At 44.9% G+C, this 27,968-nt stretch overlaps 1 protein-coding gene across 2 annotated transcripts in view; it reads left to right on the forward strand.

Moving 5' to 3' along the window:
- Positions 1 to 27,968, forward strand: part of WNT2B (Wnt family member 2B) — a 251,662-nt gene that overhangs the window by 186,824 nt on the left and 36,870 nt on the right. The gene's annotated exons all lie outside the window — the stretch shown is intronic.

Genomic DNA, 27,968 nt, shown 5'->3' on the forward strand with positions numbered 1-27,968 from the left:
GTTAATAAATAACATTTCCCACTTGTCTACTTTACATCAGCACAATTTTGGAAACAAAATTTTTTTTTGTTAGGAAGTTAGAAGAGTTCAAAGTTTATCAGCGATTTCTCTTTTTTACATCAAAATTTACAAAACCATTTTTTTAGGGACCACATCACATTTGAAGTGACTTTGAGGGGCCTAGATGACAGAAAATACCCAATAGTGACACCATTCTAAAAACTGCACCCCCCAAAGTACTCAAAACCATATTCAAGAAGTTTATTAACCCTTCAGGTGCTTCACATGAACAAAAGCAATGTGGAATGAAAAAAAGCAAAAATTAAATGTTACCTAAAAATGTTGCTCTAACCCAAATGTATTCACTTTTAGAAGAAATAACACAACAAAATGGACCACAAAACTTGTTCCCCACTTTCTTATGAACGCACCAATACCTCACATGTGGTCAGAAACCTCTGTTTGGACAAATGGGAGGGCTCGGAACAGAAGGAGCAATATTTGAATTTTGGAAAGCAAATTTGGCTGAAATAGATTGCGGGCCCCATGTTGCATTTACAGGTCCACTAAGGTACCTAAACAGAAGAAACCCCTCACAAGTGATGCCATTTTGGAAACTAGACCCCTCAAGGCTTCTATCTAGGGATATAGTGAGCATTTTGGATCCACAGGTACTTCACAGATTTTGTTAACGTTACGTTGTCATATTGAAAATGTTAATAATTTTCTCAAAAATGTTGCTTTAGCATCAATTTTCTCACTTTTTCAAGAGGTAATTCAAAAAATTTGACCTTAAGGTTTGTTACCCACTTTTTTATGAGCGCGGTGATACCTCACATGTGGTCTGAAACCTTTGTTTGGACAAATGGGAGGGCTTGGAATGGAAGGAAAGGAAATTTGGCTGAAAAAGATTGCGGGCACCATGTCGCATTTGGAGGTCCCCTAAGGTACCTAAACAGCAGAAACCCCGCACAAATGACTCCATTTTGAAAACTAAGCCCCCAAGGAATTTATCTAGAACTTTGGTGAGTACCCTGAACCCCCAGATGCTTCACAGAATTTTATAACGTTGAGCCATGAAAATAAAAAAATAAATTTTACCACAAAATTGTTATTTCAACAAGAGTAAAAGGAAAAAATTCAGCATAACATTTATTGTGCAATTTCTCCTGAATTTAGCGATACCTTATATGTGGTGGAAATCAACTGTTTGGGCGCATGACAGGGCTCGGAAGGGAAGAAGTGCCATTTGACTGCAAAATTGGCTGGAATCAATAGCGGACGCCATGTTGCATTTGGAGAGCCCCTGAGGTGCCTATACAGTGAAGCTCCCCAACATGTGGCCCCATTTTGGAAAATAGACCCCTGAAGGAATTTATCTAGATGTTAGGTGAGTACCCTGAACCCTCAGGTGCTTCACAGAAGTTTAGAATGTTGAGCTGTGAAAATAAAAAAATACATTTTTACCACAAAATTGTCACTTCAATTAGGTAGCTTTTTTTTTACAAGTGTAAAAGGAAAAAATTCAGCATAAGATTTATTGTGCAATTTCTCCTGAGTATGCTGATACCTTATAAGTGATAAAAATTAACTGTTTGGGTGCACAGCAGGGCTCGGAAGGGAAGGAGCGCCATTTGACTGCACAATTGGCTGGAATCATTAGCGGACGCTAAGTTGCATTTGGAAAGCCCCTAAGGTGCCTAAACAGTGGAGGTCCCCCACAAGTGACCCCATTCTGGAAACAAGACACCTCAAGGCTTTTATCTAGGTGTATAGTGAGCAGTTTGAATCCAAGAGTACTTCCCAGAATTTAATAAGCTTAGGTTGCCATATTGAAAATTTTTATTTTTTTCACAAAAATGTGGCTTCAGCATCAAATTTGTTACTTTTTCAAGAGGCACCAACAAACCGTGGTCCCAACAGGTTAACCAATGTGATTATTATTATGTAATTATGAGCACAGGGATACCCCAGATATGGCCAAAAACCTCTGTTTGGATAAATGGGAGGGCTTGGAATGGAAGGAGCACCATTTGATTTCTGGAAAAGTTGAAATAAATTGCGGCCACCATGTCACATTTGCAGGGCCCCTTGGGTACCTATACAGCAGAAACCCCCCGCACGTGACCCCATTTTGGAAACTGGATTTTATTCAGGAGTATAGTAAGCATTTTGAATCCACAGGTACTTCACAAAAATGTTGCTGTAGCAACAAATTTCTCACTTTTAGGCTATGTGGCCATGATCCAGCGACACGGCGTCTAGTATACAGTGTCAGCCTTCCTGCAGAGATGTGAGTGTTGTCCACGGGAGAACGCAGCTGCCCATGCCCACGATTTGGGTTCAGGCTGCTGTGGAGCTCTATGCTATCTGCAAAGAACACTCTTGTCTCCGCAGCATAAATTGACATGCTGAGGCTCGGGAAGCTGCACCACACGTCAGTGTATGCTGCGGAGAAGAGAAGCACAGTGGGCAGGGGATTTCTAAAAATCCTTCCACTGTGCTTCTACTGCACAACACAGTGTTATGGACGCAGGGAAAACACTCTGCGCCCAAAACCCTGCAAACCCTGATTGTGGGCGCACAGCCTAAAATGCTACAATGGATGAATGGATAGATGTCAAACAATTATAACGTCCCACCCCCTGCATATTCTAAGCTGGCGCCCTTTAGTGCCTTTCATGTGGCACTAATGGGTGCCTAGCCTTATATTTAGCCCCCCCAAAAAATTAATAATTAAAATAAACGACGTGGGGTCCCCCCTATTTTTGATAGCCAGCTAGAGTAAAGTAGACAGCTGTAGCCTGCAAACCACAGCTGACAGCTTCACCTTGGCTGGTGATCAATTTGGAGGGCTCCCCAGGCGTTTTTTTTTAAAAAACAAAAAAAACAAACGTAGGGTCCCCCCAAATTGGATCACCAGCCAAGGTGAAGCGGACAGCTGGGGTTATTGTACTCTTCCCAGCCTAAAAATAGCAGGCCGCAGCCGCCCCAGAAGTGGCGCATCCATTAGATGCGCCAATCCTGGCGCTTCGCCCCAGCTCATCCCGCGCCCTTTTGCGGTGGCAAATGGGGTAATATACGTGGTTGATACCAGCTGTAATGTCACCTGGCATCAAGCCCTGGGGTTAGTGATGTTACGGCATCTAAACAGATACCCGACATCACTAACCCAGTCATTAATAGAAAAATAAAGACAAAAAAAAATGTATTTGAAAAAAACACTCCCCAAAACATTCCTCTTTCACCAATTTATTAAAAATAAACAAATTCTGGTCGCTGTAATCCATTTTGGAGGTCCCACGCCGACTCTGGACCTTCTAGAATATGAAGGGCACGTTCAGGGAACGTATCCCCCATTTTCTGGAAGAGCAAGCTCTCCATGAGCTGCGTGGGTGTAGTAATCTGAGAATACTGCACTCACACTGCCCCGGTCCAACCTAGGGCAGAGTGACATGCAGTAACCTCATTCCAGAATATGAGGGGCACGCTCACAGAATGTACCCCCCATTTTCTAGAACAGCAGGCTCTCCATGTGAGGAGTGTGGCTGCAGATTACTGCACTCACTCTCCCCCGGTCCACAGTACAGCAGCATGTGCAGCAGCGAGGTCAGCGTCCCTGCTTGCAAGGATCCAGCTGACATCCGCTGTGTGCACATGCGCCGCCAGCTTTCCAGAAGGAGGCGGCGTGATCGTGGGGACAGTGCAGAAGCCAGGTAACGGGGAAGACCGGGGGCTGACGCGGGGTGACGGCGGGAGACCTAGCGGGACCTGGGGACAACTTTTCTGTCGCATGTGACGTGTCACATGCGGCAGAAAGAGCAGGATGAATGCGGCCGCGCGCTACTGTGCGCTGCGTTCTGCTATCTTGCATGCTCCGGAGGGGGGAAGGGGGGCGGCTCTGGAGAACCGGAGGGGCTCCGGGGGACCACAGGGCTCCGGTGTACTGGAGGAGGGGTCAGTGGGAGGACATTTCCCTGAGATCTGAAATGTTTGATCATTTCAGATCGGAGGGAAATGAATGCAGAGCCGGCGGTGGCAGTTTTCGGCGCCATCCTGAATGCTCCGGAGGGGGGGCTCCGGGGGACCAAGAGAGCTCCAGTGTCCCGGTGGAGGGCTCAGGGGTAAGACATTTCCCTCCGATTTGAAATGTTTGATCATTTCAGATCGGAGGGAAATGAATGCAGAGCCGGCGGTGGCAGTTTTCGGCGCGCGACGGCGCCATTTTGGATGTCCGGTGGGGGTGGGGGTGGTGGGGGTTGATTTCTCCAGTACCGGGGGATTTGGGGGCACTAGGGGCTTATATTTCTTTCTCATCTGACATGTTTGATCATGTCAGATGAGAAAGAAATCAGTATTATTTGCCATTTTTTTTTTTTTTGTGTACGTCGGTATACGGTGTATACCGGCGATCACATTATCGGGGTCCAAAAAAACCACCCCGATTCATAATCTTGGGGGTCTCAGCTACCTCCGGTAGCTGAAACCCCCGAGATTTTCTGGCACTGGGGGGCGCTACAAGCTTTTTCCGGCCTGATGTCTCAAGACGTCGGAACAGAATAAGTACCCTGTTTTTACGACGTCTTGAGACATTAGGCCGTCACTATGGGGTTAAGCCATACCCACATGTGGTGGTCAAAGATTTATGGTAATATGTATTTTTATCAGTAGCAGCTAATCAAAACAATCCACAGTGGAATCTTGGTTTACGAGAACAATCCTGGGAGTGTGCTCGTAAACCAAGTTATCGTATAGCAAAGCAAAATTTCCCATAGGAAATAATTGAAACTCAGACAATTCGTTCCATAACTTGTAGCAATGTCCATCCTGGTTCCCTATTGTGCCATTCAACACACGCACACACACACACACCCTCGGTGGCCTCTTCCCTGGTTCTTGCAGCCCGCATGCCTGTGGATCCGGTAACCATCGTCAGCAGCTGACGTCTTTGGCATGAGCAGCTTGCCTCTGATTGGCCAGCGCACTGACGTCAAAGGCATAAGCCGCTTGCCTCTGATTGGTCAGCGCTCTGCCATTGGGAAGTGCTGCCTGTATCGGCCACGATCATTACTGGATCCACATACCTGCGGACTGCAAGAGCCGCCGAGGGAACGGAAGATAAGTGAGCATAATATCTGTGTGTTTGTGCGTGTTTGTGTGGACTGCAAGAGCGAGGTATAGCACGGTGAAAGTACGGAACCGGAAGTGTGTGTGGTGAGTATTTGCTCGTACAGCAAAGCATTGCTTGTAAACCGAGTTACAAATTTACAGCAAGTTTTGCTCGTATAGCGAAATACTCGTACACCAAGTTACTCGTAAACCGAGGTTCCACTATAATTTACTGCTTTTACAAAGTTTATAAAAACAGTAAATCATAATGCTTGTGTTATTCAGGCCTTGGACCTTGACCAACAGCTCTCAACACAATATAATGCCTCTACAGCCTCCCCCCCCCCTTCCAACACAGTCTGATGTTCCCACACAGCTCTACACAAAGTGTGATGTACCCACAAAGCCCCCACATAGTATTTACCCACATAGACCCTCACAGTTTATACAGACTTTGCACAGTTCTACACATAGATTGATGTCTTCACACAGCCAATCCACCCAGTATCTTGTTCATACACAGCCCCTCAAAAAGTATGATAAGCCCACTACACGGAATGATGTCCACACGAAGCTCATCACAGTATGATATTGATGTCTCCACACAGCCCCACACATCGTATGATGTTTTTACACAGCCCAACCATTCAGTATCATGTCCCCACACAGCCCCACACATCGTATGATGTTTTTACACAGCCCAACCATTCAGTATCATGTCCCCACACAGCCCATCAAAAAGTATGATGTCTCCACTAAGACGACTGCACAGAATGATGTCCACACAAAGCCCACAAAAGTATGATGTCCCCACACAGCCTTTCACACAGTATGAAGTTCCCACACAACCTGCCCGGGGGTGAAAGGGTTAAAAGGAATTCCAGTATATACCTGTATGCACTTATGGAAATGGTTAAATAGCTAATAGGAAATGCATTTTTATTTACATCCTATAAGGGTAGCCCTTATACCATCTACTGCCATGTTAAAATATTAGCCTATAATGGAACCCACAGCACCAAACTTAGTTTACCATTCAAACTGACTTTTTTATTTTAAAAGAAATTCCAGTTTATACTCAAATATAAAGTTAGCAAGTGCCCAGCAGACTTGTTAAAGAAACAGCAGCTCCTTCCTCAAACAAATATCCATGTGATGCAAAACAGAAATCTATTTGGACATGGTTGAGCTGTATGTATGTTCATTAACACATTCTTTGGTGGATGGGGTGTGTAAATCATTGCTGTTCACAGGCACACCCATTAAATGAATGGGCTGATATGATAGTTCACAGTTTGCCGTGACCTCATTGCTAAAAAAATAGAAATGTACTAAAACAATGTATTAGGGAGTAATCCGAAATGTTTCAAGTTTTTCTTTATTTAGTTTTCCATAATACCACATGATAGAGAAAGGTATAAAAACAGACAAAGCCAACGCGTTTCAGGTGGTAAGACCACAATTACTCCTGCTACATAGCATACATATGGTATGTTAACCATCCATTTAAAATCCAAACTTGTACAAAAATGGATGTATTCCATCATACGGTGCAATCATTGAATCCTAATTAAGCTTTGTAAGGCACACATGATAGCATAATAGTTAACTGGAGAGGCATAGAAGGAAAATCAGTATTATTAAGACTAAAGGGTGCTTTACACGCTGCGACATCGCCAACGATATATCGTCGGGGTCACGGTGTTTGTTACGCACATCCGGCATCGTTAGCGATATCGCAGCGTGTGACAGCTAGGAGCGACGATCAACGATCGCAAAAACGTCAAAAATCGTTGATCGTTGACACGTCGCCCCTGATCATAATATCGTTGGTGGTGCATGCCGCTGGTCAGGGCCGTATTTAGCACTAGGCACCCGTGGTCCGGTGCCTGGGGCGGCGCGCAGCGGGGGGCGGCACCTTCTGGCAGCAAAAAAAATTTTTTTTTTCTTTACACATTCTCTCCCCCTCTGTTAGATAATCGATTAAATCCACTGTGTTTTCAGAGGAGGGAGGGGAAGGGGGGGCGGGGGTTGAGGCGCATCTTCATTTATCTGTATCTGCGCCTTTAAGAAACAATACAGATAAACTCCGGGCGCCGGGCACAGAGAGCTGATTGACCCCAGAAGTGCTGTCGCCTGCACTTCCGGGGTCAGAGGCGCACGCCAATCATCTCTGTGCTGTGGTGTCCAATGCTTCAGATGCCGCGGAGGAGGAGAGAACACTCACCGCAGCCGAGAGAAGGACGATGGACACCGGAGGAGGAGGAAGAGGAGGAGGGTAGCAGGCACAGGAGCAGGTAATCGCTCGCAGAGCTGAAGATTCATAGGGAAGGTGCAGATCTTCCTAATGAGGATTGTAGGGGAGGGGCAGGCAGAGGCTATAGTGATGTGTGTGGTGGAGGGGCAGGCAGAGGCTGTAGCATGATGGTTGTGGGGGAGGGGCAGGCAGAGACTTTAGTGATGTGTGTGGTGAAGGGACAGTAGTAGTAGGCCCAGAAGTGCCGTGTGTAGCAACCCACTAAGTATGGAGAGGGGGAAGCATTGGGAGCTTATTATGAACAGGGGCAGTGTGAGGGCTCAGTATGGAAAGGGGGCAGCATGGGTGGGCTCAGTATGGAAAGGGGGCAGCATGGGTGGGCTTAGTATGGAAAGGGGGCAGCATGGGTGGGCTCAGTATGGAAAGGGGGCAGCATGGGTGGGCTCAGTATGCAAAGGGGGCAGCATGGGTGGGCTCAGTATGGAAAGGGGGCAGCATGGGTGGGCTCAGTATGGAAAGGGGGCAGCATGGGTGGGCTCAGTATGAAGTAGAGCAATGTAGGGGACTCGGTGTGAAACGTGAGATAGTGTGTGGGGGGGCTCAGCTTTAGGCATGAGGCAGCATGGTGGTCTCTGTATGATGAGTGGGGCAGCATGCTGGTCTCTGTATGATGAGTGGGGCAGCATGGTCGTCTCTGTATGATGAGTGGGGCAACATGGAGGTCTCTGTATGATGAGTGGGGAGCATGGAGGTCTCTATATGATGAGTGGGGCAACATGGAGGTCTCTGTATGATGAGTGGGGAGCATGGAGGTCTCTGTATGATGAGTGGGGCAGCATGATGGTCCCTGTATGATGAGTGTGGCAGCATGGTGGTCTCTGTATGATGAGTGGGGCAGCATGCTGATCTCTGTATGATGAGTGGGGCAGCATGGTGGTCTCTGTATGATGAGTGGGGCAACATGGAGGTCTCTGTATGATGAGTGGGGAGCATGGAGGTCTCTGTATGATGAGTGGGGCAGCATGGTGGTCTCTGTATGATGAGTGGGGCAGCATGGAGGTCTCTGTACGATGAGTTGGGCAGCATGGTGGTCTCTGTATGATGAGTGGGGTAAAATGGTGGTCTCTGTATGATGAGTGAGGCAGCATGGTGGTCTCATAATGGAAAAGGGGTAGGCAGCATTTGGAGTACATTAAGAAGGGGCAGCATGGGAGGCTCAGTATGGAGAAGGGCAGTATGAGGAGGGGACAGCATGATGTGAGGACAGTGTGCATATTTCATAATTGAGGTAGGTGTGGTGGGTATAGTTTATAAGGGAGGACAGTGTAGCGTTTTATTAGGGGGCAGTGTGGCGGTTATAGTATATAAGTGGGAACAGTGTGGTGGGAATATTTTATAGCAGAGGATAGTGAGGAGGCCATGTACGTTAAGAGGGATTGTGTGGAGTAATATTCTTTTGCGGGGAGCACAGTGAGGAGCAGTTATTTTTTTCAGTCCACAGCATAGGGCTATTCACTATGAGGCGAATGTGCCTCCAGCTATGTGATGATGACGCGCTGCTACGTGCTGGTCATGTGACGGCACGCAATGCCCCTTCCATATTATTATCTCCCTAAAACCACACCACCATGTATGGTGCGGTGTATGGGGTCATATGACGGTGATGCCTGCCAGTCATGTCACCGGTTGGAACGCCCCTTATTGCACGTCATGCGGAAGCGATTGTCATCTGGCCGCATTGCGATGAGCGACATGCTGGGGGGCGTGGCGGTGACGTGCCACTTTGTCCGGTCACGTGGCCACGCGGAACACCCCTACCCGCACCTCATAATAGGACGTGTATGGTCTGGGCGTCATAGCGCTGGTGCCGCCCCCCATTTACACGCCCGCGGGATACTGTTTGCTCGCGTGATTATGAGCAATCCATTATGAATGGGTTGATGACGCGCTGCTTTGTTTTGGTCACGTGACTAGGTGGAACACCCCCACCCTTATGTCATGCGGATGTAAGCATCATCCAAGCATCATAACGCCAGCTCCACCCCCTGTAATCAAGGCTTAATACAGACGTAACTGTGCCTAATGCTCACCTGACTCACAAGTGTGGCATGATTAATGCAGTGGGTGGTACGATGTACTATATAAGTCTCACACCTCCAAGCTATCACTTGGTTTTTCATTTTCAGCTCAACATGCCTCTGACAGCAAAGCCTCCCTATCCCCTGATGAATCACTTTTGAGGAAACGCGTCGGGAAGGAGGACGTTGAGTCTTTGGTGTTACCTTAGGGGTATTGTGTGGTGAGTTAGTGAGTCGCCCCCCCCCCCCCCCCGCTTTTTGTGAGGTAACACATGATCTCATTGGTGAACAGTGGGATAGAGGGTGAGCATAGATCCCACTGCCACCATTGACTGCACTATTTGCACTTTTGAGCACTATTTTCACAAAAAACATTTATTTTCCTCCCTGATCATACTTCAGTGTTTTTCTGTGACCTGTGGATAATTACCATTTTGCACATAGCCACTTTCAAAAAAGAGTATTACTCATAGGGCAAGAGTGCAATTATGGGAGGACAACGGTTTTGCACAATGTCACTCTAATTCTATTTGGATGGTTATGTTTGAACCAGGAGGACTGTGAGGGAATTTTTGAATAACTCCTGTAAAGTTCTTTGTAGACATCCAATCTGTACGTTGTGTTAATTACCTTGTGGTATCACTTGTCTGGTTTTTATAACAATTTTAATAATAAATGAATAAAAGTTAAATTTTAAATACCAGTGCTATACATACTTCATCATATTGGTATTAATCCTCTGCACCGTTGGGGTGGCCTTTGCTTCTGTGCACGGTTGGTGTGGTCTGTGCTTTGGTGCACCGTTGGGGTGGTCTTTGCTTTGGTGCACAGTTACACCCTCATATTTGTATTTTAAAGTCTTTTGTTTTTATTGACAGCGCTCCAATAGTAAGTGTGTGCTGTCTAATATCAGCTTGTATGTCTGATTTTACCACTCTTACTAAGTGAGCGCTGTCAATCAACACAAGGGACTGGCTTTCATATACAAATATAAGAGTGCACCAAGGTCACGCCAAGGGTGCACCAAAGCCCCCTCATTTGCATTTTAAAAATAGATTTTGAAGCAAATATTAAAGGAGTTGTCCAGTCTAGAATGACAAGTCCGCAGACACTCTGTGTCACTCCGTGAGACTGCAGATTTGTGATTTCTCCAAGTGCACTCACTGTGCGCTATGAGGATTCTCTGGTGTCTGCACCGGGAATGGCCGTCAAGTATGCGATATGCAGAGTCCAAGCTAGAACTTGTCTAGGAGGCGCCACCTTGCTCAATACAAGTGCATTAAGCGAGGCCGTACTCACTAAACGAGTTCTGGCTGGGAGTCTGCATATCGCATTCTTGACCATCGTGAGTGCGCGGAGGATCCACAACTCTGCAGTCATAGAGAGACACATAGACGGACAACAGACTTGTCATTCCAGAGCGGACAACCCCTTTTAAGCTAAACTGTGTGTGATTTTTGTAGTGTAATCGTCCCTTATATAAATGTTTATTTATGTAAATGGAAAAAATCATTTCACCCGACAAACAAACATTTTGTTTGTGCGTCGGGTGATCTGACAGCCGGTTTAGATAGATCAATCTGTTTCCGAGCATTGTAAATCACCTCCAAAGAGTAACTAAACTTTTGGGAGAATTGTTTGTTTTATCCCAATAGTTCTGAGCAGATTGGTGAGGAATCTGGTCCGGAGACCCCCAACTACAACTGAAAAGCTCTTTTAGAAGAGGACACACAGCACAGAGCGAATCCTGTAGAAAGTCACAGTCCTGTCTCCTGAGATGTGGACTTCTAAGGGGTCTTTTGAGCAATTTACGGGGGTCTCCAGACCCAGACCCACACCAATGTGCTCAGAAATAATGGACCTAAAACAGAAGATATCTCCCAAAAATTAAGGTATTTTTTAAATGTTTAATAGTGCTACTGCCTGCACCATCAGTACTGTGGTTCCTATATGGTCCGCAGTCTGATGATGGCCGGTAACAACTCCTGGTCTCTCCTTACCATTGTTACAGACATACTAGGAGCTGCCGTTTCATGCCAGACAATTTTATGTTAGGCTGGCTTTAGTTCTGGTGATGTAGTAGTGATTTAAGCTTGGTTCTGGTGATGCAGTCTCGTACCAATGGTGGTTTTGGTGATGTAGCAGTGTGCAGATGGTGGTTCTGGTGATGTAGGAGTGTGCAGATGGTGGTTCTGGTGATGTAGTAGTGATTTGAGGTTGGTTCTGGAGATGTTGTCATGTGCAGCTGGTGGTTCTGGTAATGTTATCGTGATTTGAGGTTGGTTCCGGTGATGTATTCGTGTAGATGTAGCAATATTTAATTTAGGAGATTTGATAGCAGATCATTATATGGTCATTGTGCCAGGCTAAATAAATATCTGTCTTAATGAGGCCATACATATGCCAAACAAGTATTTGACCAAAGCCTCCATATGCTATAGACAGCTGTCCCATCATCCGGCTGGTAGTTATTTTTTCCTGACTCCCCCATACACTATAGACAGGTGTCCCATCACTCAGCTGGCAGCTATATCCCTGACTCTCCCACACACTATAGACAGGTGTCCCATCATTCAGCTGACAGATGTCTTCCTGACTCCCCCATACACTATAGACAGGTGTCCCATCACTCAACTGGCAGCTGTCTCCCTGAGCGCTTACTTTGTTGAGTGCTCATGTTCTCTATGAGACAGATGCTACTACACATCTCTGGCAGTAGCTCGTCTCTTAGAGAAAAAAGTCCAAAATTAGACCTGCTGGGTCATCATTCCTCTGACAATCAGACTATCGGTCGAGCCTGTCTATCTCTGGGTCCTGCCAACTGTAATCTGTGTACAAGCACTGGGCATGTGAATGGTTAGGGTATGTGCACACCATGGCTTTTACACATCTGTGAATCTTTTGAATTTTTCAGGCGGAGGACAGGTTAGGAAACACTGGCATCTTTTTTAAATTGGAATTGTATTAAGTGCTAGTCAGCAACTTCTTGGTGGCAGCAGCCCGAAAAATGGTTCAGTTACCTGTTTTAACCACTTAGTGTCTTTGAAAACCTGAAGCTGTTAAAAGAAGCTAAATAAAACTGAAGGTATGCGCAGCAAGTGCTTCATTCTTATAGGGTATAGCAGTTTTTCAAGTGTGTTAAAGAGTAGATCGGCCTTACACAGATGCCGTGTGCACAAAACCATAGTTTTACGTTATCAGTAAGGGGTGCGACCACTTAAAGTGCCTAGGGCAGCACGAAGGCCAAATACAGCCCTGCCGCTGGTTGTTCATCGTTCCTGCGGCATCACACATCGCTATGTGTGACACCGCAGGAACGACGAACATCTCCTTACCTGCGTCCACCGGCAATGAGGAAAGAAGGAGGTGGGTGGGATATTCCGCCCGCTCATCTCCGCCCCTCCGCTTCTATTGGACGGCTGCCGTGTGACGTCGCTGTGACGCTGCACAAACCGCCCCCTTAGAAAGGAGGCGGTTCGCTGGCCACAGCGACGTTGCAGGGAAGGTAAGTCCGTGTGACGGGTGTAAGCAATGTTGTGCGCCATGGGCAGCGATTTACCCGTGTCGCACAACCGACGGGGGCGGGTACGCTTGCTAGTGATATAGATAGCGATATCGCAGCGTGTAAAGTGCACTTTAGCATTGCTTTCTGAACAGCACTAACAATGAGTGAGGTCAGAACAGTAATTATAACTAGAGATGGGCACTCGCAGATACCCGGGGCCTGCGGGTCCCTGTTATCTTTTTTTTTCAAATCTGGTTCCGGTCCGGAATCCATCCTCATATAAGTCTACGGGGATTAGAAACTGGAGATTAAAAATGTTGTTAGAAGGGATGGAAAGATAGGAGTGCGCGTGCGCTGTACTTACCAAGGCTCTGTCATGGTGGCAAGATGCTTCTAGGTCGCGCATTCACTTCTGGAGCAGCTAGTTAACTTTCATTGAATATGCACTCTTTCCCCACACGCCGGCGCCTGTGATTGATTGCAGTTAGATGCACCCCCACACTGAGTGGCAGCTTGTTAGCTGACTGCTTCCAATCACAGGCTCCATGCTGGTCAATACCGTAGGCTGGGGTCACACTAGCATATGGCATCTGATGCGAGAGCATCAAATGCAATATTCAAATGACCCTCGGCTCAGGCTGTGCTGCGAGCATGAGTCAAGTATCATGTGACTGTGATCCGATCCTGGGATCGGATCACAGCTGTGGAGGAGAGGGAGAGATTAATCCCCTCCAATTGCTCCATTGTCAGCCTGTGCGGATATCAAACTGCACTTGAATGTCATCAGTGCGTCCAATGTTTCTCTCGCACCTATACACTTGTATGGGTGCGAGTGATAAGAGACTCATAGATAGTCACAGCATGCTGCAATTTTTTTGCAGATGTGAGCTACAGCACTGTCTTATATAGGGCCGAGTGCAATGCGAGATTTTCTCGCATTGCACTCTTGCAAGTCATATGTCAGTGTGACTCTACCTCTACAATAAAATATAAATAATAAATAAAAAAAAATGGCGTAGGGTCCCCTCATATTATGATACCCAGCACAGTTAAAGCCCACGACTACAGACTGCAGCCCTCAGCCCTGCACTAATCTTGCCTGTGTATCAAAAAAGGAGAAACCACATGTGCCTTTCTTTTTTAAATTATTGAAATAAATAATTTAAAAAAACAGCATGTGGTCCCCCCAATTTGGATACCCAGCCAAGATAAAGCCCGACAGCTGAGGGCTGGTATTGTCAGACTGGAGAGGGCCATTGTTATTGGCCGCAACCCCAGCCTAAAAATAGCAACCTGCAGCCGCCCAGGATTGTCGCATCCATTAGATATGACAAGCACGGCACTTTACCTGGCTCTTGCCGATTGCCCTGGTGCGGTGGCAATCGGGGTAATGAGGGGTTAATAACAGCACACAACTGTCATCAAGCCCAAAATTAGTGATGGGTAGGGGTCTATGAGATGCCCCCATCACTAATCCTATAAGTAAAAACAAATAAACACAAACACAGAGAAAAATCCTTTTTATTTAGAATAAAATACTAAAAACATCCTCTTTCACCACTTTATTAATCTCTTTAACACCCCTGCAGGTCTCACGTAATCCACACAAGGTCCCATGGCGATTCAGCTTTGCTACATCTCTGTCACAGCAAGCGGCTATAGAATAAGACTGCCCGCTGTGAGTACAGACAGACAATGACTGAGTTGCGATGAATGATGATGTCACTTAGGTTTTTTACGGTCACAGGTGGAAACCTCCAGCATCATCGCAGCTCAGTCTCTGTCTGCACTCACAGCGGGCAGTCATGCTCTATGGGCACGTGCTGTGACTGAGGTGTAGTAGAGCTGAATTGCCGTGGAACCTAGTGTGTATTACATCAGACCTGAGGGGTGTTTTAAGAGGTTAATAAAGTGGTGAAAGAGAGTGTTTTTTGTATTTTATTCCAAATAAAGGATTTTTCTGTTAGTTTGTGTTTATTTCTTTTTATTTATATGTTTAGCAATGTTGGGGTCTCATAGACCCCTACACATCACTAATTTTGGGCTTGAAGACAGTTGTACACTGTTATTAATCCCTCATTACCCCGATTGCCACCGCACCAGAGCATTCGGGAAGAGCCGAGTAAAGCGCTGAGCTTGTCACATCTAATGGATGTGGCAATCCCAGGTGGCTGCAGGTTGCTATTTTTAGGCTCGGGGGTCCTAATAACCATATGCCTCCCCAGTCTGAGAATACCAGCCCCAAGCTCTCGGGCTTTATCATGGCTGGGTATCAAAATCGAGGGGGACTGCACGCCAGTATTTTTAAATTATTTCTTTAAATAGTTTTTAAAAAGCCGCATGACTTTTTTCTTATTTTGGTACACAGCAAAGATATGTGCAGGGCTTGGGGCTGCAGCCTGTAGCCATGGGCTTTATCTGTGCTGGGTATCATAATATGGAGTGACCCTACGTCAATTGTTTTACTTATTTTTATACCACAATACTGACCCGCAGACAGCGCCTGTGATTGGTGGCAGACAGACGCTGCAACACAGGCTGGAGGCGTGTCTGACTACAACCAATCATAGACGTGTCAGGGCGGTCAGTGGGAGGGGAAAGCAGTGCATATGGATAAGCAATGATGAGTAGCCCAGGAAGTGAAGGAGGGGCTGCAGAATCAGTGTACAGCTGCGAGAGAGCCTTGGTAAGTATAAAGTACTTGCGTCATTCTTATTTTATTGTTCTTTTATTTTTTTATTTCTCGAGTGCCCAATCCGGATCAAACAACCAGAATCCTGGGGCTGAGTCCGGCACCCAGGGACCTTTGAAACCGTGCGGATCTGGACTTTAACAGTCCGGGTCTGCCCATCACTAATTATAACCGAAATATCACATACGACAGTCTATTAAGAAGCACGTTATTTTGTGTGTCAGCTGGGAAAACCACAAGACCGTCCCACAACAATTCAGATATAGCAACATATGACAAAAATGATAATAAGAATGTATGTTGTTAACATATCATCACCTCCCTTTTGCCCTTTTGCCCATTGAAAATAAAGCAATAATAATAATAATAATAATAAGCACATATTTTGTATCACTGAGTTCAGAAATGCCTGATCTATCAAAATATAAAATCAATTAATCTGATCAGTACACGGCGTTGCGAGAAAAAAATCTAAATGCCAGAATTACAGTTTTTTAATCGCCGAAACATTGCATCAAAATGCAATAACAGGAGATCAAAACGTCGTATCTATCCAAAAATGGTATAATTAAAAATACCACCTCAAGTTGCAAAAAATGAGCCATCACTGAGCCCTAGATCCTGAAAAATGAGAATGCTAAGGGTATTGGAAAATGGTGACAAAAGCACAATTCTTTTTTTCAATATAGTGAATTGCACTTTTTTGCAATTTCACAGCACTTGGAATTTTTTCCTGCTTTCCAGTACAATATGGGGCAGAATGAATGGTGTTGTTCAAAAGTACAACTTGTCCCACAAAAAACAAGCCCTCATGTATGTGCATTGACATAAAAATAAAAAAGGTTATGGCTCCTGGAAACAGGGGAAGAAAAATGAAAACGAAAAATCACTCGGGGTGGAAGGGTTAAATAAAAAAAAAAAAAACATTTTCCACCGCACCAAGGCATCTAATGGATGCACTAGGTCACCTTGGCTGCTGATCTGTTTTGGGGTAGACCTCAAGGTAAAGCTGTAATCTGTGGACTGCAGGCTGCTTTACCTTAGCTGCTTACCAAAAATAGGTGGGCCCCCACATCATTTTTTTTATTTATTTATTTTGTTGCTAAATACAAGGCTAAAGATCCTTGAGTGCCACCTAAAAGGCACTAAAGGGTGCAAGCTTAGACTATGTAGGGGGGAGTGGAACATTATATAGGTGTTTGACATCTATCTAGCTCTACTTTTTTTATTGATGTCAAATCTAAAACGTACTGTGATGGTGTGATATTGTGGGTTATGTACCATTTTGTGTAGGTTAATGTTTAGGCGTGGTTCACTGTCCATTATTTGTATTGCTTGTGTGTACATTGTATTGTCTGCAGGGTTATAACTATTTGAAGCGCTTCTGTCCCTAAGTGTAGGGGAGGGGGCCTACAATCCACCTAACGTCTTTGCTTACCTTTGGGATGAGGCAGTCTGTTTCAGAACTTCAAGAGTGAAGCAGGAAGATTGAACCTCTGAGGGAAAAGCTGCGGCTTCCCAAAGAGACCTGGACATTTATCACTTATTGGATTATATTCATATTTCTGGACTAATTTTACCCTCTGAATGGTGGATTATGTGACGGACCATTTGATTTGCTTGGAATAAATGCTCTTTGGATTGTACAGCCATCTCTCGCTCTGTTGATTGTGTGATATGGGAAAAGGACCCCGCCACAACTGGTGGCAGCGGTGGGATCAACAGAGTGCAGCATAATGTAGATCCACCCACAGAGTGATTACAGAGACTGGACCGCATCCAGTCTACGTAAGAGAGAGCCAGAAATCTGGGCCTGAACCACCATGGACTGAGTAAAGAGGCCTTAATTGATCTACTGGTGGGTGCGAGCCAGACCACCTCCTCCCAGATGTCTGATGGACAAGCACTGGCGACGGGGTGTCCCTGCCCAAAAAAGCCAGTGGTTGGTGTGGTTTGAAGAAGAGATGGCAGCTCTTGACCCCGGTGTATCTCAGCAGTATAAGGAGGAGGCTTCTCACCGAGCACAGAGCAGACAAGAAGCAATGGAGTCTGACAGAGGGAGTAATTTGATTTGGAGTGTAAACCCAGCGATCTGGGTTCCTGTACGGATTATCTGGGCGGACTTCATTCGCCATTTGATGAGGCTTCCGGAGATGTGGAAGGCTTCTTCAAGAACTTTGAACAGCAATGTGCCGTGATGGAGGTGCCCCACTCTGACTGGTTGCGTTTGTTAGTAAGACTCCTGAACGGAAACCTGGCAGAGGCTTATCGCACTATTGACTCACAGCAGAACCGTGATTATAACATTGTAAAGCGGACTATCCTGGATTATCATGCTATCACCCCAGACTAACATAGGGCACAGTTCCGAGACCTCCCATGCACCACGGGGGGGATCATTTAGGATGTATGCCCATAAGATGTCCCAGGCATGTCGGAGATGGCTGGAAGTGGAAAATGCCTTCACTGTGAAAGACGTTATGCAGGTATTTCTTATAGAACAATTTCTTTATAAGTGTCCCTCAGAGATACGGGAGTGGGTCAGAGAGCACACACCGTGCACCTTGAATAGAGCTGCTGCCCTGGCTGACGAGGCCCTTACTATCCGACCGCAATGGAGGGGGCTTCTGGACAATAAGCCACAGCCTGCTCCTGCTCCATGGCCCTCTACAGTTATAGCTGCCCCTCCGCCCAGCTGCAAGCCGATGACATCCACGTCTCACAATCCTGGGCCCCAACAGTTCTGACCTCGCCCTGTGGGAATCACAGAGAGGAGATTTTATGGGTGCGGGGAACCTGGGCACTTGCAATCCAGTTGTCCCGCAAGGACTCGGAGGGACCCCCATGCACCCACATTTCGTCCAGTACATTTTATGCACTCCATCCTGCCAGAGGAAGAGTTACCACCACCTCCACCGGAGTGTACCACTGACCCCTGCACCATAGATGCCCCTATTGGAGTGTTTGGCCTCCGGCCTTTGTCACCAGGTTCTCCTACTGCCTTCTCCAGAATGCACACTGGAAGGAGTATGACACAGCGGAGATGTTATCAATGTGGGCAGACTGGGCATTTGCAAAACACTTGCCCTGCTGGTCGATTGAGGAATGACCTTGCACCAAATCGACCTGTTCATTCTCAACAGCCAAACACAATGAGGGAAGAGTTCTCACCCCTTCAAGTTAACTTGCCTAATGACTCAGACACTCGTGGTCGACCACTAGGGGTTTATGGGGTACGAACCACAGCCCCAAGTTCCTCTTACCATTAAAGTAAGCACTTTCAGGAGGTCATGCTGGATGGACAGAGAGTTACTGGATTTTGTGACTTCGGGGCATTTCTCACAAAAGCTAATCCACAAGTGGTTCGGCCAGAGGCAATACATGATGGACCAGGGATTGTTATTGAATAGGTTGGAGGACAAAGGAGGAATATCCCAAAGGTGACTGTAGATCTGAACTTTGGCTTTAGGGTCAAGCAATGTGTGGTTGGGGTGATGAGTTATCTGCCTGCAGATATTCTCCTAGGAAATGATGTGGGAGATCTACAATGTCGATTTGTGGGTGCAGGAAACACAGTTTGAGTGAAGAAGGACACAAAGGGAAGCTCGTCCTTTCAACCCTACCGCTGTACAAGTGACTATCTACAGCTTCTCCATCCAATACAAGCGTGGAAGCCAACACCAGAATGCTGATGGACTGTCCCGGCAAGAAAAATCATAGACTATCCACAGCTGAGCAACATTGACTTAAGTGAGATGGCCAGAGGTCTGTGTAGACCTCATGGCATACTCAGTTATTAAGAAGGAGGGAGAGGTTGTGATGGTGTGATATTGTGGGTTATGTACCATTTTGTGTACCATGTTTAGGTGTGGGTCACTGTCCATTATTTGTATTGCTTGTGTGTACATTGTATTGTCTGCAGGGTTATAACTCCTGAAGCGCTTCTGTCCCTAAGTATGGGGGAGGGGCCTACAATCCACCTAACGTCTTTGCTTACCTGGGGGATGAGGCAGTCTGTTTGAGAACTTCAAGAGTGAAGCAGGAAGATTGAACCTCTGAGGGAAAAGCTGTGGCTCCCCAAAGAAACCTGGACATTTATCACTTACTGAATTATATTCATATTTCTGGACTAATTTTACCCTCTGTATGGTGGATTATGTTATGGACCATTTGATTTGCTTGGAATAAATGCTCTTTGGATTGTACAGCCATCTCTCGCTCTGTTGATTGTGTAATATGGGAGAAGGACCCCGTCACAAGTACATAGGGTATTGTCTAATGTAAAAGATTATGTTAAAAACAGACATCACACTGATGTCACATACAGTTGAAACAAGATGTTTACATGCACTATCTAAAAAGACACATCTGCATGTTTTTTTCACTATCTGACATGACATCAGAATAAACCTTTCTCCTGTTTTAGGTCAATTAGAATTACCAAAATTATTTATATTCGCCAAATGCCAGAATAATGAGAGAGAGAGAGAGAATGTTTTAAGCCTTTTTTATATTACTTTTTGCAAAGTCAAAAGTTTACATACACTAGAGTACTATGCTCTTAAATAATATGAGACAGCACATATGATGATGTCATGTCTTTGGAAGCTTCTGATAGGTTTATTGGCAACATCAGAATTCATTTCACCTTAAACACACTGCTTATTTGTGTTGCATCATGAGAAAGTCAAAAGAAAACAGCCAAAATCTCAGGAGGAGAATTGTGGTCTTGCACAAGTCTGTTTCATCCTTGGGTGCAATTTCCAGATACTTGAAGGTGCATCATTCATCTATACAAACAATTATATGCAATTACAAACAAGATGGGAATATCCAGCCATTATAGCGCTCAGAAAGGAGAAGGATTTTGTGTACTAGAGATGAATGTGCTTTGGTCAGACAAAGCATATCAACCCAAGAACAAAAGCAAACTACCTTGTGAAGATGCTGACGGAAGCTGGTAAGATTTTGACATTAGCCACAGTGAAAGGAGTATTATATCAACATGGATTGAAAGATCCACTCTGCCAGGAAGAAGCCACTTCTCCAAAAGAAACATAAAAAAGCCAGATGAATGTTTTCAAATGCACACAGGAACATAGACCTTAATTTTTGGAGACATGTCCTGTGGTCTGATGAAACTAAAAATGAACTGTTTGGCCATAATGACCATCATTACGTTTCGAGAAAAAAAGAGATAAGCTTTGAAGCCTAATAACATCATCTCAACTGTGAAACACGGGGGAGGCAGCATCATGTTGTGGGGTTGTTTTGCTGCAAGAGGGACTAGTGGACTTTACGAAATAGATGGCATCATGAAGAAAGGAGATTATGTGGCAATACTGAAGGAACATATCAAGACATCAGCCAGGAACTTAAAGCTTGGGCAGAAATGGGTCTTCCAAATGTACAATGACCTGAAGCATACTGCCAAACTGGTTACAAAGTGCCTTAAGGACATCAAAGTCAATGTTTTGGAGTGGCCATCAAAAAGCCTTGATCTCAATCCTACTGAAAATTTATGGGCAAAGTAGGAAAGGCAGATGTGAGCAATACGACCTACAAACTTGGCTCAGTTACACCAGTTCTGTCAGGAGGAATGGGCCCAAATTCCTACCATTATGAGAAGCGTGTGGAAGGATATCCAAAACATTTGACCCAAGTCATACAGTTTAAGGGCAATGGTACTAAATAGTAATGAAGTGTATGTAAACTTTTGACTTGGCAGAAAGTAATAAAAATACCTTAAAACATTCTCTCTCTGTCTCATTATTCTGGCATTTGGCAAATATAAATAATTTTGGTTCCTAATTGACCTAAACTGAAAAGGTTTATTCTGATTTCATGTCAGATAGTGAGGAAAAACTAGCAGATGTGTCTTTATAGAGAGCGGAGGAAAACTTCTGGTTTCATCTGGAGATGTCACAATAATGTCACACATACTTCACACGGATAACACCGGACATCACACGCATGTCACACAGATGCTACACGGATGTCACACAGACATCACACTGATAGCACCGGACATCACATGGATGTCACATGTACGTCACACAGATAGCACTGGACATCACATTGATGTCACATGTACGTCACACAGATAGCACTGGACATCACATGGATGTCACATGGACATCACATAGGTAGCACTGGACGTCACAAGGAATTCATACTGATGTCACATAGATGTCACACAGAGGCTAGTCGAGGGATAAAAATGTACTTCCATGACATACGGAATGACACTCGCATCTCACTCCAAGATGTTTTTGGGAGCAACAACAATGCCATAATTCACACACAGATGTGACTAAACCCTTAACACTGATTATCCTTCTATGCCTCACTCATTGACTATTATGCTATCATGTGGGTCTTACAAAGTTTAATTAGGTTTCAATAGTTGCACAGCATTATGGCATGCGTTCATTTTTGTACAAGTTTGGATTTTAAAAGATGGTGACCATACCAAGTGTACCATGAGAAAAGGTGATCTTACCTCCTGAAATATATTGTTTTTTGACTGTTTTTATACTTTTTTCTTTCATATGCTATTATTGGTGAATAAAAAACAATCTGCTTTTAACGAATATTGGTAATATTTAAAGTGGACATTTCACAACATTTTTCATGTTGAACTGGACTCAAAATAAAATAGGTGCCTCAGAGCAGCATAAAATGTTGGGGTTTCTTATTTTTTCTCTTTGTTGCAGAGATATTACCAATCAAAGTATTTGACACCTAAGCAATTAATCTTTTTGAAATCCAAGTGGGCATTACCAGAGAGATTTTACGTTTTTGTTTTTTTTTACTTCTTCCTCTTTCTGATGCTAATATCTTCCCAACAGAGAGGTGAAATGAAAAAAATAAAACCTCTTTCTCTACTATATAGTGCCTATTACATCATGTGTCCAGTTCAACATGTAAATTTGGGTGAAATGTCCTCTTTAATCCAATATATGCTTTTTAAATAGACCTTATTTTTAAATTAAAGGAATCCCTTAGATCCCAAAATATGTGACACAATATCATTAGTGTTTGTCATGGTCCCTTCTCATGGTCATCATCATGGCAGCTCTGCAGTACCTCTAGGGTGGAAGCTTGAACGCCCTTACTACTTATTCACTCAGTTTCTAGGTTACAGTACCTCACACTCGGGCAACTGTCTCTGGCTGCCTCTCACTTTGGGTTTCAGCATTTAGCCATTTTTTGTATGGCAATCCTGACAGTCTGAATAAACTGATTTCCTCTAATTTTAGATTTTGTGGCAACTGAACTTTGTTATTTTAGCACAAATGTTTTACACTCACAGGAATAAGTCTCTCATCTCTCTGGTAGCACCACTCCCTATCTCTCTGTAAGGCCGGAGCCACACTTGCGCGAGTTGCAATCGAGGCACTCGCAAGTCTCGAATTGCATCACCCGGCATGGCCTGACACTCTCCGGACAGGAGTGTATCAACTACATAGAGATACATGCAGCTGATCCTCTCATGTCAGGAGAATATGCAGCCGTAATAGTGTGCGGAGGTGGGGCATAACAGGGGCATGGTGACCTGCGCCCATCAAATTTATTATGAGTGGTGATGTCTGGTACTCTACAGACTTTCACCAGGTACTGGACTAAGAGTCGTGATACACTAAGAAGCGTGCAAACACTGTTTTTCAGTAGTACTATACATAAAAAAGTACCAAATATATTTGGTATCTCTGTAATCTTCAGGTTTTGCAGAAAAAAGATAGCATGTTATACATGCTGCACGCTGAACACTGCAAGATTTGTAATGCTACAATTAATGACAGAATTGCTGTTTTGTACTCATTTCCCCACAGAAACAGTTTATAAATACTATAGTTAAGTCATATGCACTCCAAAAAGTTGCCATTAAAAAATCCTGAGAAAACACAATCCGCCACATAGCTCTGTTGACAGAAAAATAAAACATTATGACTCCTGGAATAGGGTGAACAAAGAGCGAAATATGGCTTGTCCTTAAAAGGGTTGTCCACTGCTTAGACAACCTCTTCTGATTCCACATTTCCCCCAGGTACAATAAAAAAGCCTACACTCACCTTCTCGGCCTTCACAGTTCCAGTGGTGCTGAAGTTCGCTTTGCCGAGGCTTACAGAATGTTGTGATATCACGCGAGCCCCTTGTCCAGTCAGTGTCATTCTACTGTTTCCTTGCCTTTGGTCAAACGAGTTAATCAAGAGGAAGTAAGCGCTGCGTCTGCCGCTCACTTCCTGTTGATTGCCCCTGTGACCAAAGGTGGGAAGACAGAAACCGGCACTGGTTGTACGTGGGGCTCACATGAAATCACAATGTCACATGAGCCCCCACACCGCTGAAACTGCGATGGTACGGGAGAGGAGTATACGCTTTATTATTTTACCTGGGGTAAACATGTGAAATCAGAATGGTGGTCCTAGTAGTGGACAACCCTTTTAAAAGGTGAAAATGACCTACCAAAATTTTTAAAAAGTTGTCAATTTTGTTTGTTGTATTTCTGGTGTAAAAGAAATATTCTAGTCATAAAATTATCAATTAGTTACCATGATATTAATTCTATTTTATGCAACATTTGAAGATGTTACACGCCCATTGCTACCTGTAGTTTAGCAGAAAGTCTATTTGTCTGTTACCCAAGCATTTTGTTGGATGTAAATAGTTATATTAATCTGACCCAAAACTATTTACTTTTTTTATTATTAGTAAGTTATAGTTTTTGAACTACATTTCAATCTGGGACTTTAAGGAGACTTGTTTTTAGGAAGAGCGTCAGTGTGACAGAAGAGTGGTCTGTTTCCTGTAAACACGTCTGCCTGTTGTAGCCTGTCTCTCTGTTATCCTTCCTCTTCTACTGTTATGTGTTCAATTGTTACAGAAATGAGACAAAGGGTCATCTCTGCTTATTGCAGCTCTCACACAGTGCAAGTTAAGGATGTCTCAGAACAACAGTGACATATCTAAGCAGTAATTGGATATGTAAATATTTGGTTTAAGAAACGGTGTAAGGTTATGGTGAGGGAACTGTCTTAAAGGAAATATTTTTAAATAAAAGCACTCGATAAGACTGTCTGCTTTCTCCAACATCCAAAACACAAGCCTGCATGGTATATAAACACTTATGAATGGACTAATTTTTGTCATCTCAATCTGTGGTGTACAGTAAGAGAACACTAAAACTTCAAACTTTATAATGGTATATTGTGGTGATTGATGACAATGGGATAGACAGATGTTAATTATTTTTTAGAATTATTTTTAATTGGTATCACACATTAAGAAAAATATAAAGAGTTAGCCTTACATCCCATAAACTTCCTCCATACACACACACACACAAACCTTTTTCTTTCCACAAGGCCATAAAAACATTTTTTTGAAACAATTACCAAAACCGGTGGTTGATATTTGGTTGACAATGATTAATCTCTACACGCCGACATCTCGTTATGATGAAAACTTGTTGTTTTCTCTTCTATTGTGTCAGTGAAGGAACTTGCTCAGATAGCCAAATACTTTACAGTTATGGCGATTAGTGATGAGCGAGTATGCTTGTTACTACTCGGTACTCGCACGAGTATCACTGTACTCGGGCTACTCGGCGGGGACCGAGTAATCTCGCGATACTCGTGCTGCACTCGTGGTCTTCATCCCTGCATGTTGGCGCACTTTTGAGAGCCAGCCCTCATGCAGGGATTGGCTGGCAGACCACTGCAATGCCACAGCCCTGTTAGTTGTGGAATTGCAGTGATTGGCCGGCCCGCACAGCGTGACCGAGCCTTTATACCGGCGGGCGCGCTGTGCTCTGCTCACAGCCATCCAGACAGTCAGTGCAGGGAGAGTGTCGCTGCTTCAGGGAAAGGTTTGCGGCCCTTTATAGCTATTTCCGTAGCAGGGCTGCAAACAGTGTGACCAGAAGTCCTTCTCAGGACTATTCTAGTTGTATACAGGCAGGCAGGGTATAGCCAGGTCGGAGTACAGTAGCAGAGTCCTTCTCAGGACTATTGTTGCTATATACAGGCAGGGTATAGCCAGGTCGGAATACAGGCTAGTGACCAGAAGAGTCCTTGTCAGGACTATTGTAGCAGTATACAGGCAGGCAGGCAGGGTATATAGCCATTCCTAGTGGTGACCGTATACCAGCCTTCATCATATCTGGGGCTGGTGTACACAGTCTAAAACAGTCCAGATAGTGTCAGACTTCTCAGTAATTTTTGCTCCTAAAAACCTGTTAGGTTCTTAGTGCGTCCGTGCTTGAATTTAAAAACCGCACGTGTGTGCCTGTTGGTGGCAGCGTACAGGTGCACTTGTGCGCGTTTTTCACAAACTATTATATAACGCACAAGTGTAGTGTATAATACACGTCAGTCAGCAGTGGCTGATAGTGTCAGACTTCTCAGTAATTTTTGCTCCTAAAAACCTGTTAGGTTCTTAGTGCGTCCGTGCTTGCATTTAAAAACCGCACGTGTGTGCCTGTCGGTGGCAGTGTACAGGTGCACTTGTGCGCGTTTTTCACAAACTATTATATAACGCACAAGTGTAGTGTATAATACACGTCAGTCAGCAGTGGCTGATAGTGTCAGACTTCTCAGTAATTTTTGCTCCTAAAAACCTGTTAGGTTCTTAGTGCGTCCGTGCTTGCATTTAAAAACCGCACGTGTGTGCCTGTCGGTGGCAGTGTACAGGTGCACTTGTGCGCGTTTTTCACAAACTATTATATAACGCACAAGTGTAGTGTATAATACACGTCAGTCAGCAGTGGCTGATAGTGTCAGACTTCTCAGTAATTTTTGCTCCTAAAAACCTGTTAGGTTCTTAGTGCGTCCATGCTTGCATTTAAAAACCGCACGTGTGTGCCTGTCGGTGGCAGCGTACAGGTGCACTTGTGCGCGTTTTTCACAAACTATTATATAACGCACAAGTGTAGTGTATAATACACGTCAGTCAGCAGTGGCTGATAGTGTCAGACTTCTCAGTAATTTTTGCTCCTAAAAACCTGTTAGGTTCTTAGTGCGTCCGTGCTTGCATTTAAAAACCGCACGTGTGTGCCTGTCGGTGGCAGCGTACAGGTGCACTTGTGCGCGTTTTTCACAAACTATTATATAACGCACAAGTGTAGTGTATAATACACGTCAGTCAGCAGTGGCTGATAGTGTCAGACTTCTCAGTAATTTTTGCTCCTAAAAACCTGTTAGGTTCTTAGTGCGTCCGTGCTTGCATTTAAAAACTGCACGTGTGTGCCTGTCGGTGGCAGTGTACAGGGGCACTTGTGCGCGTTTTTCACAAACTATTATATAACGCACAAGTGTAGTGTATAATACACGTCAGTCAGCAGTGGCTGATACTGTCAGACTTCTCAGTAATTTTTGCTCCTAAAAACCTGTTAGGTCCTTAGTGCGTCCGTGCTTGCATTTAAAAACCGCACGTGTGTGCCTGTCGATTGCAGCGTACAGGTGCACTTCTGTGCGTTTTTCACAAACTATTATATAACGCACAAGTCTAGTGAATACACGTCAGCACAGCATTGCAAAATGCGCAAGGGCTTTGGCAAGGAACAAGGAAGTGGACGTGATGGTGGTGCAGGCAGAGGCCGAGGTCGTGGGCAAGCTCTAATTTCGCCACAACAAAGGGCCACATCTAGTTGCTCGCACGTCCTGTCCCAAATTCTTGGGGACCGCAGCAGTACACCGCTCTTGAACCAAGACCAGTGTCAACAGGTTGTTAGTTGGATAGCGGATAATACTTCCAGTCAGATTGGCACCACCACAAACACTCTGTCTTCCACACGGTCAAGTGTCAGTAGCCGTGATACTGCACCGCACATTTCAGAACCTGATCCTCCTTCCTACCACAAGGCTGAGTACACGTCCTCGGACATTAATGATCCCACACTTGGACACTCGGAAGAGCTGGTCACGTTTCAATTCGCACATTCTGGCCTCTCGCCAGCTCATGTTGAAATGGGTCATGAGGAGATCGTATGTACAGATGCCCAAATATTTGAGCAGCCACGTTCTCACGAAGTTGGCAACGTGTCTCAACAAGGGGTGGACGATGATGAGACACAATTGTCAGGAAGTCAGGAGGAGGAGCAGGGTGCGGAAGAGGAAGACGACGTGGTGGATGATCCAGTAACTGACCCAACCTGGCAGGAGGATATGCAGAGCGAGGACAGCAGCGCACAGGGGGAGGGAGGCATAGAATCCCAACAGGCAGTAAGAAGCAGGGTGGTGGCTCCAGGCAGAAGTCAGGCAACCGTTCCCCGGAACAACAACACGACACAAGGTGCCTGTACAAATGTTAGGTCTTCCCGAGTCT

The sequence above is a fragment of the Anomaloglossus baeobatrachus genome, chromosome 2 (genome assembly GCF_048569485.1).
Source record: "Anomaloglossus baeobatrachus isolate aAnoBae1 chromosome 2, aAnoBae1.hap1, whole genome shotgun sequence".
Lineage (NCBI taxonomy): Eukaryota > Metazoa > Chordata > Amphibia > Anura > Aromobatidae > Anomaloglossus > Anomaloglossus baeobatrachus.